The 10,852-nt window shown below is 32.4% G+C and overlaps 1 protein-coding gene and 1 pseudogene across 4 annotated transcripts in view; both read right to left on the reverse strand.

Moving 5' to 3' along the window:
- LOC107870280 (pentatricopeptide repeat-containing protein At1g08610) overlaps nucleotides 1-2,470 on the reverse strand; it is a 5,508-nt gene extending 3,038 nt beyond the window's left edge. The window contains exons 1-2 of one of the 4 annotated variants that reach the window (XM_047412469.1): nucleotides 2,339-2,412; nucleotides 690-833 (exon numbers count right to left, since the gene is read on the reverse strand). The gene's annotated coding sequence lies outside the window, so the exon portion shown is untranslated. Of the gene's footprint in view, nucleotides 1-689; nucleotides 1,769-2,338 lie in introns of those variants that run through there. The other 3 variants (XM_047412470.1, XM_016716750.2, XM_016716749.2) reach the window with 3 other exon arrangements.
- Nucleotides 2,471-10,015: 7,545 nt separating this feature from the next.
- LOC107871587 lies at nucleotides 10,016-10,591 on the reverse strand (annotated as a pseudogene).
- Nucleotides 10,592-10,852: the final 261 nt, after the last annotated feature.

Here is a 10,852-nt window from a genome sequence, read left to right on the forward strand (position 1 = left end):
GGGGGGGGGGAGCAAAGAAACAGTTAATTAACATCAACTTGTTCACCTTTATTACAAGTTCTAGCTAAAAGTTCAATAGTAATAGCTGACATGCTATAACCATATTAAGCTAGTGAAAAGATGAGAAAAAACTAACCCCACAAAGAAACATTTTTAGGAGAAATGCATGTCAAAGTACAACTTCAAGTTCCAAAAATCACAAGTTCAAGAATTCAAATTTTCAAATTTCAACTTCAAAATCTATGGTCAAACGGGAACTTAAGTAACATCGATCTGTTCACCTTTTACTACAAATTCTATCTAAATTTCATTAGTAATATCTGATATCCGAAACTACAACTATGCTTGTGAAAGAAGAACAAAAAAACTAACCTCACAAAGTTTCACCTTTTACTACAAAATTTAGCTAAAATTCAACAATCTAATATCCAGAACCATAACTAAGCTTGTCAAAAAATGCGGAAAACCCCATAGGAAACACTTAAGTAACATTAACTTGTTCCCCTTTTACTACAAAATTACCTAAAATTCAACAGTAATATCTGATATCCGGAACCATAACTAAGATTGTGAAAAAATAAGGGCCGAAAAAAACAAAGCCACAAAGTTTCACCTTTTACTACAAATTTTGCTGAAATTCAACAATCTAATATCAAAAACCATAACTAAGTTTGCCAAAAACAACTAACCTCACAAAGTGTCACATGGTACCTAAGTTGTGAGGACTCTTCAATTTTGATGCCGCACCCGTGTCAGATTATTCAAAAATACACTAGTTTTGGCGAATCCGACACGCACCCATTGACAATTTTGAAGAGTCCAAGCAACATAGCCTGCTACTACAAAGTTTAGCTAAAATTCAACAATCTTGATATCCTAAATCACAACTAAATTTGTGAAAAAATGACAAAAATACTAACCCCAACAAAGTTTCACCATCTACAACAAAATTTAGCAAAAATTCAACACTCTGATATCGAAAAACATAATTAAGCTTGTGAAGAAAATGATTAACCCCACAAAGTTTCACTTTTTACAACAAACTTTGGCTAAAATTCAACAATCTAATATCAAAAACCACAACTAAAGCTTGTGAAAATAATGATTAACCCCACAAAGTTTCACTTTTTACTACAAAATTTGGCTAAAATTCAACAATCTAATATCAAAAACCACAACTAAGCTTGTGAAAAAATGATTAACCCCACAAAGTTTCACTTTTTACTACAAAATTTAGCTAAAATTCAACAATCTAATATCAAAGCGATAATTAAGCTTGAGAAAAAAATCATTAACCCCACAAAGTTTCACTTTTTACTAAAAAATTTAGCTAACATTCAACAATCTTGATATGTGAAATGTAACTAAGCTTGTGAAAAAATGACAAAAATACTAACCCCACAAAGTTTCACCTTCTAATATTAAAAACCATAACTAAGCTTGTGAGAAAATGATTAACCCCACAAAGTTTCACTTTTTACTACAAAATTTAGCTAAAATTCAACAATCTTGTTATGTGAAATGTAAGTAAGCTTGTGAAAAAATCACCAAAGTACTAACCCCAGAGAGTTTCACCTTCTAAAACAAAATTTAGCTTAAGTTCAACAATCTTGATATCAGAAACCATCACTAAGCTTAAGAAAAAAATAGAAAAAATAACATAAACATACACCTTAACTTATCATATCTACACAAATCCCCACCCCTACAAAATAATTACAAAAATCCCAACTAATTATGTATCTTCATTGGATGTATATGGAGCTAATTATGTATCTCGACAGACCCAAAATCGAGAAAAATATATCGGGAGCTAATTATGTATCTCGAATGGATGTATCGAGAGCTAATTATGTATATGGAAAGACTCAAAATCGAGATTTTCAATAATTATACAAAATGTCGGGATTTTCTATAATTAAACTCCAAGCTGTCGGGATTTATGTTGTTTGCCCCAAAAAAAATCCCAAAGTATCACCTTTTACTACAAAATTTAGCTAAAATTCAACAGTAATATATGATAAATTCAACCATAAGTCATAACTAAGCTTGTGAAAATATGAGCCAAAAAAAAAAATACCTAACAAGAAACACTTAAAGTAATATCAATTTATTCACCTTTTACTACAAATTTTACCAAACAAGATTCAATTTTGTTAATGTTAAAGTAACAAAACAGTATTATTCTTGTGGTTCAAAATATGTTTACGTGAAAAGGTTAAAATTAACGAGTAAAATAAGAAAAGACATTCTATTTTAAACGAAAACAAGACAAATAAATTAAAACGAAGAGAAAATGTTAAAGTATAAGAAATTAATTAGCCATGAACATACATACCTGCAAGAATTCTGAAAATAGAGAGTATTTTGGGGGGCAAAATTATGAATATTAAGGATTGTAAGACGTTAATAACTAGGGTTCAAGTATTAACATATTTGCCTTTTGACCCCTTATTCTTACTTAATATGTGATTTGATACCTAAGGGTCGAAGCCGGAGGTCTTTCAGAAACAACCTGTCTATCCGTTATTCTTACTTACTATGTGATTTGGTACCTAAGGGGTCGGATCCGAGAGTCTTTCAGAAATAACCTGTATATCCCTTATTGAAACAACTTGCCTATCCCTTATTCTTACTTAATATGTGATTCGGTACCTAAGAGGTTGGAGACGAGGGTCTTTCAGAAACAACCTGTTTATCCGCTATTCTTACTTAATATGTGATTTGATACCTAAGGGGTTGGAGTCGGGGGTCTTTCAGAAACAACTTGTCTATTCCTTATTCTTACTTAATATGTGATTTGGTACCTAAGGGGTCGGAGCCGAGGGTCTTTCATAAACAACCTATCTATATTCCTTATTCCTACTCAATATGTGATTGGTTACATAAGGGGTCGGAGACGAGGATCTTTCAGAAACAACTTGTGAGACCTAAAGGGTCGGAGCTGAGGGTCTTTCAGAAACAACATTTCTACGTCTACAACTCTCTAGTAAGATTTGTGTATACTTCACTTTTTTTTAGATCTTACTTATGAAATTTCACTAGATATGTTGTTGTTGTGCCTAAAGGGTCGTAAGGTCAGTGGTTATAGTTATGCATATATTAATGAAGAAGTAGGTATTAGTTGTGCAGGATAAATTTCCTCGTAACTTATATCCCTTCATCCCAATTAATAAGATGTTTGATTGTGCACAAAGTTTAATAAATAAGAAAAAACTTTTGAAATTTGTGTTTTAAAATAAATTATAGATATTCTATATGTGATTATCAATCATCTTATTAAGGATAAAATTGACAGTTTAAAGTTAAATAATCATAAAATATAAAAATATGTCCTTTTTTGAAATAAACTAATAAAAGAGTGTATCACATAAATTATGACAGAGGAACTACATAAATAAGTTATGCGTGATTCTAAATAGCTATCGTATTTGGTGCGTAGAATGTTGAACCTAGTTTAAAAACAAAACGGAAAAAAGAATGACAGCCCTCTTCGTTTTAATTTGTTTGTTGTGTTTACTAAGGTTCCATTTGTTTTTTTTTTTTAAGATTCAGACGTCTGAATCTGAATGATTAAGATGTTGTCTCTAGATCTGAAAACTGAATTTTTAAGATTGTTTGTTTTTCAACATCTGAATGTGTAAAAAAAAATATTTGTATAATAATAAAATAAAAAATACAATTCAAATATATATTAAAAAAATATGTAATTTAATATGACAAAATTATTAGTATTTGATTGAGAAAAAATATTTATGTTTGTTAGTGATAGTGGAGATGACTTATAATGGTGGTTGCAGTAACAATGATTGATGTTTGTGATTAATAATGTTGGTGGTGATAATTGTAATGGTTGGTATTGTAGTGACGGTTATGATGGTGGCGATTAATGGTGGTGGTGGTTGTTGTGATGTGACATTGCTTGATGTTAGTAGTTTAAGGTGTTGATTGTGTTGGCTAAAATATGAATGCATGATGATTGACGGTGTGTTGGTGCTAGTTGGAAATGTTATTTGTTGTGATGGTGGATATGGTTGTTAGTAGAGATAAATTGTAGCGATGGTATTAGTTGAAGTGGTGGTAGAGGTGGCGTTATTAGTGACAATGGTGGTGGTAGCCAAGGAATGTGTAGAGGTTGTGATGTATTAGTGGTAGTTAGTGGTGGTGATAGATGAGTTGGTTGGTAGTAGGGATTGACCAGTAGTGGTTACTGATTGTGGTGTTGTTGACGGCAGTGGTGGCGGTGAATATAATTAGAATAAAAGAGGTAGTAGGTGTGGTAGCGATATTTTCTGTCGATGGTGATTGTGATGGTGGAGGTGGTGAGTGGTGGTTGACAATGGTGACGGTGGCAGAGATGGTTAATGGTGGTGACTGCTGATTATGAATAGAGTGGTGAATATTATCCAACACCAGCATATCCCTTTAGACCTATTAAGACTTGGGGTGCGTTTGTTTTTTTAAGATTAAGACGTCTGAATCTGAATGGATATCTGAATGATTAAAATGTTGTATCTAGATCTGAATATTGAATGATTAAGACTGTTCGTTTTTTAACATCTGAATGTACGTAATTTATTTATTTGTAATAAATATGCAATTCAAATTTAAAAAGTAATAAAATATTATATTATATGAAAAAAAATATTACATAAAGTATAAACTTAAACCATAAAATTATTAGTTGAGTGATAATTAAAATATTTAAAGATAAATATATTATGTTAAATATAATTATTGAATTATTTAAATTATTAAAAAGATATAGCGATTAAAAATTATTGTGATATGATGTAATTATAAAAAATTAAATTCAACATAAAGTAATCTGTCAATTAAACTGATCCAACAAACTAAAATAATTAATCAGATATAATTTTGACTTAGATGCGTAAATATTAAAGTATTTGAATAACTAATTAATACAAGAATGGACACATGTTTATTTGTTAACCATGAAATATGAGTGAAAATATCATTAGTAAGTTCAATGTTACGTTATGAACAGGCACACATAAGATTCTATTATCCAAAGAACTACAAATTTTATAATCAAAATAAAAAATTGCAAGCAGAAATTTAGAGTTTAGCAAATAAATACACAAATTGATAACTAAAATATTTGTAAAATTTTTTGGTGAATTATACCTAAAAGAGAAGGAAAGCAATTGAAGAGGAAGAGAGGGAGAGAGAGAAACATGAAGAGAGGGAGAAATAACGTGAAAAGAGAGAGGAAATAATGAAGTGAGAAAGTTGGGGAATATGTTTTAAAAAGAGTTTGAATGTTATTCAAACTTCTTTTCATATCTGATCCATTCAGATGTTTTCAGATACATTAAGAGGTTCTTTTAAAAAAAAAAAATGCACTTAATGGGTTGAAGTCTGATCAATTCAGATTTAGACTTCCATTAAGTGCAAACAAATAGGGCTAGATCTGAATGATTAAGACCTATTCAGACCTATTAAGAGTTAAAACCTTAATAAAAAATAAATGCACTTAATGGTATGAAGCCTGAACTATTCAGATTCAGACCTCCATTAAGTGCAAACAAATGAGGCTTAAATAAAGATTTTTTTTTTAAATCATGTGATCTAAAATATGTTTTTTGAAAAGCTTAAATTTAAAAGTTGCTAACAAATAAAGAGATTTTTTTTTTTATAAAGGTAAGGAAAAGTACTAAGAGAAATAAATGGGAAAAATGTGCGAAAAATATTTGTACTTAGGAGAAATTTGCAGTTACGTACCCTGGACTTTGAGGGGGCCCTATGACCCCCCTAGACTATTTTTTTACCGTATTTAACTTTCATATATTTGTCCCTTATCAAACATTTTTTTCTTACGCGCTCAATGTGACACACACGCAGTGGTTCAAGTGTCAAATATATGACAGTTAAATATGGTAAAAAATAGTCTAGGGGGTCATAAGACTCCACAAAGTTCAGAATGCATAACTGCAAATTTTGCCAAAGTATAGATATTATCTTTTTCTCGAAATAAATTGAAACGGAGAAAGGACATGCTACAAGTTATGTCAAATTTAATAAAAAAACAAATCACATCCTAACAATAACGGAACAACCCTTCAACTACAGGCTACACTACAACCAAAAAAAACATTTAGCGGCAAGAAATATGTCCTTTAACAAAGTGTGATAAAGATTTTACCGACATCAGTTAATTGTCATTGGATCCAATATCACTATATGCTTTAGGGACATTTTAAAGAGTGCTAAAAGATAATATATAAATTAGGAGGCATCAATTAAGTTATTATCGTTAACTAATTGTTGCAATACAAAGATTTGTTTTTGGTATTGTGCTAGTTACTTAATATATATGACCCTTTTATTGATGATGATATTTAGGCAATTATCCAACGTCTACACATTTTGTCATAACTTTTCTACCTCACAAAATTAAGGTATGATCAGATCTATGTACGCTCTACTCTCCCGCCCCATGACATCTTGTGGGATCACACTAGCTATATCGTCGTCGTTGTTGTTATTGGAAGTTTTAATTAGAGAACTTAAATTATTGAAATGATCAAATATTTAACATTGAAACTGCAGCATATAAAAAAGAACAAAAAGTTTGCATGAAAACGATAAACTAAACCTAACATGTATACCAAGTGCTTAAAATATTCCAAAAATAACAAGAAAAAAGATATACTCTATGTATATACAATGTATATTTGCATAAATGATTAGTGATAATCATTAATTAATTAAACAACATGGAGATTATTACCAAGATATTATTTCCTTATATATATCACACTTTTATTAAGGCATTGACATATCAAGATTTGGTCGTTTTTCAAACATACATCAAAGTTTTTTTTTTTAAGCCATGGCCAAAATAATCCTAATTTATGTAGTAACACTTTTCAAGATATTTCCATTCTTTTGGAACCATGGAAATGCAACAACTCCTTGCAAACTAGGGGTACGCCATAACGTAGTTACAGGCTTGCTAAATATGAATAAAGTAAACTTTTGTGGTTCAGCAGGCCAATATTCTCTCGTGTCAGAGACTCCTTGCATATTAGGAGCACGCTATAACGCTGTTACAAGTTTGCTAGATATAAAAGAAGTAACTTCTGATGATCAATCAGGACGTCAATATTTTACTATTTCAAAGTCGTCGTCACATGATGATCATGCAAATGTAGAAACACCTTGCATACTAGGGGCACACCATAACGTTGTTACAAACTTGCCAAATACAAAAGAAATAGCTTCTGATGAATCAGGTCGTCTATACTTTAGTATTTCAAAGTTGTTATCACATGATCATGCAAATGTAGAAACTCCTCGCATATTAGGGGCATGCCATAACGTTGTTACAAACTTGCCAGATACAAAAGAAGTAGCTTCTGATGATCAATCAAGACGTCAATATTTTACTATTTCAAAGTCGTCATCACTCGATGATCATGCAAATGTAGAAACTCCTCGCATACTAGGGGCATGCCATAAAGCTTTTAAAACCTTGCCAGATACAAAAGAAGTAGCTTATGTTGAATCAGGACATCAATATTTTACCATTTCAAAGTCTGGTGAATTAGGACACCGTTCTGAGTCCCCTATTGCTCATAAATTTTCTTCATCACAAATGTGGCAACCCGCGGTACATGAGTTTGAGGTAACTCCTCGAAAATTATTGGCAAGTCGCCATAATGGAGTTACAAGCTTGTCGAATATTGATGAAGCAACTATTGGTGGATCAGAACACAACTATTCTCCCATTTCAAGCTCGTCAGCCCACACACATCGCATACTACAAACACGTTCTAGTGGAGTTACAAGCTTGTTAAATACAAATAAAGTAATTACTTCGCGTGGATCAAGAGTCAATCATTCTCCTATTTCAAGCTCGTTAGCTCATACATAAGCAACAAACAACTCCTCACATACTAGAAGCACGATATAATGCAGTTACAAGCTCACCAAATGCAAATGAAGCAACTACTCGCGAGCATGGGACATGCAAGAACCCAATTATAATTACAAGCTTAGAAAGTACAAACGAAGCAACTAATTCTCATGAATCAGGGCTTGATTTTTCGCCCATTTCAAGATTGCAAACTCAAACAAACAGAGTACTTCCTCGCGATTCAGATGAGATCACAGGACACGTGTCATCAAACACCAGTTGATAAAAATGCATTGTGTGTTTTGTTATCATCTATTGTTCTACTACGTACTATACTTTGATCTACTAAATTCATCAAATTCATCGACCATATGACCATACAAATGAAAAAGCCACCCCGGCTCACAAATGTTGTCATTTGTTTGAGATACATTCGCCTATATACCTACAACAACACATACAAATGTGGTCTGGTGTGCACGCAACTGTGTGTGCATGCGCATTAGTATCAGTTGATAATTGATGAAATGATTCCTCTATCTGGATCGAGAGGAGATACTTTATTTATTTGAGTTAGCGAGCTTGAAATGGTTAAAGAATGGAATCTTAATTGGCGAGAGTAAACCACATTATCTATATTTGGTAAGCTTGTAACTATAATTAAGTTCTGATGAGTCCCAACTATATTCACAAATGAAGAAATTGCACAATTTGTCAAACAAGCGAGAAAGACCCCTTCTATCTAATTAGTCAAGCGCATTAGGTGCAATAAAAAAATAGCGCTAACGAGCATGAAAAGGGATACACTAAGAAGCAAGGGCTTTCATGCAGCTGTTGTGCCCTTGCTTCTTGCTTTTGAGCTGGAGCTTGCTGGGTGGTGAAGTGGTCCGTGAAGGTTAAATAAGACTGGTGTTAAGCAAGCAGAGTAGTCAAGCCAAAAAAGCAAGAAGCAGCTTTCGTTCGATCGATAGAATCAATCGTACTTTCACTGCTATGGACCGGTTTTCATAAAGCACCTTTGGGCAATAGCTACTATTTGGATCCAATTTTGAGATCAATTTGACAATGAAACTCTTTAAGCAATGATCTTATCTATGTCATTTCTCTTGACTCGATAACAAAGACAGACTTTTGAGAGTCACTTAGCCCCTTGACCTCTTCTCTCAAAAAAGACAATGTGCGGGTAAGTCGATCAAAGTCAGAGCGGGGAGGGGATATTTATTTACAGTTGTTGTAGTACAACTTTTCATTTCCCGTTCGGTCTTTCAATAAGTAGTCAACTGTGGGTGTAGTCAGACTTAACATTGATTGAAGTAGCTGTTGGAGAGAAGGACAAGCATGTAATCCCAAACTACGTGGCGCATGAGCTAATGAGCTTAAAGTGAGTTGCATCATATATATTTGTCAAGCCTGTAACTGCTTTATGACGTGCCCCTAGTTTGCGATTAGTTATATTTGAGAAATGACTCATAAAAGTGTGTGTGTATGTATATATATTAGGGAAATTATAATCTTAGTAATAGCCTCCATGTTAGTACAGTATATAATAAAAATATTATCACCAATATAATCACTCTATGCAAATATAATAAATTTGGTTTTCTATGCAATTACAATAATATGCAACAACGATAACATATTCAGTGTAGTCCCATAAAGTAAGGTCTAAGGAAGGTAGAGTGTACGTACCCTCATACCTCCGAAATGAGATAGAGAGATTGTTTATGATAACGTGTAGGTATTTATGACGTGGATGAATGTCACTTCTCAATTATATTGTTTAAAGGTATAAATTAACAAGCATCCTAACCATAGTTTAATCCATAAAATTTTGAAAGCACTCTTTAATTTTGATATATAATATCAATCTCCCCACAAATTTTGATACTAATTATCATTGAAATCATTTTGTTAATTTTACATCCAAAAAGTGAACATTAGGAGACTTAATTAAATACCAGTACTAAGAAAAAGATAAACTCTAATAAGAATATGAGAGTTTCAACATGTCCATACATAATTAAGAAACTAATAAGTTAGTAATTTCAGAGAAATCAAACTTTCTGTATAAGCATATACGCTCGCAATGTTATCACATTGAGGCCATGATCTAAATGGTCCTGCATTATGCGTTCAAAATGCGCTCCCACTAAGTTCCCAAGCCCTGAAAAAGTATAGCACTTCACCATCAGAAAACCTATATTTCAATTTGACATCAACAAAATAAGAACCATTTACTGTTAGCAATGGCATCCAAGATTTCTCCACACCATACTCTTTCATTACCCAAAACTTAAAAATCATCCTCTTATGCTCAAGATAAGTAGAAGAATGAACATAAAGCATTCCTCCCAACACACAAATGTCAGTAGATCAAAGGCCTTGCATCCATAAGCTTGATATTTCCTCCGACATGGGTATCTCTCCGTACACTTCATTTGAAATACTAAGAGAAACCACCACAAAATGATTGCTTGAAATACTGATCCAATGAAATGTAACATGTACAAATGCCAAAAAATTAGCAAACACCAAGCTAGAAATTCCAGGACGAGGATGTTCAACAATTCTTCTCTAGCAGCAGCCACTTGTCAACATGAGAATTTCATTAGGTAATTTCTCACGATGATGGCCAAAGGGATTTAAGTCCTGGTAGATACGATGGATCTTATACTCTCCACTGGTTGAGTCATAACCCAATCCAATGTTGGGTTCAAAGTATATGAAAAGTGTGAATAGAAAATGGAGGAAACCAAGTGGAAGGAAAAATAGAGAAGAAAACACTAAAATGGAAAGTGTACTCTAAAATGAAAAGTATACTATTTCTCCCACATTGGTGGGAGAATGTGACTTTTAAGTGTTTATATTAAGAAATACTCATTCCACTTGGTAAGTGAGGCAAGAAATAAGAGATTTATTTTATTTGACAGAAATTTAATCCGAAGGAAAAATAAAAAACGTAGTAAATTT

This window comes from Capsicum annuum, chromosome 5 (assembly GCF_002878395.1).
Source record: "Capsicum annuum cultivar UCD-10X-F1 chromosome 5, UCD10Xv1.1, whole genome shotgun sequence".
Taxonomy (NCBI): domain Eukaryota; kingdom Viridiplantae; phylum Streptophyta; class Magnoliopsida; order Solanales; family Solanaceae; genus Capsicum; species Capsicum annuum.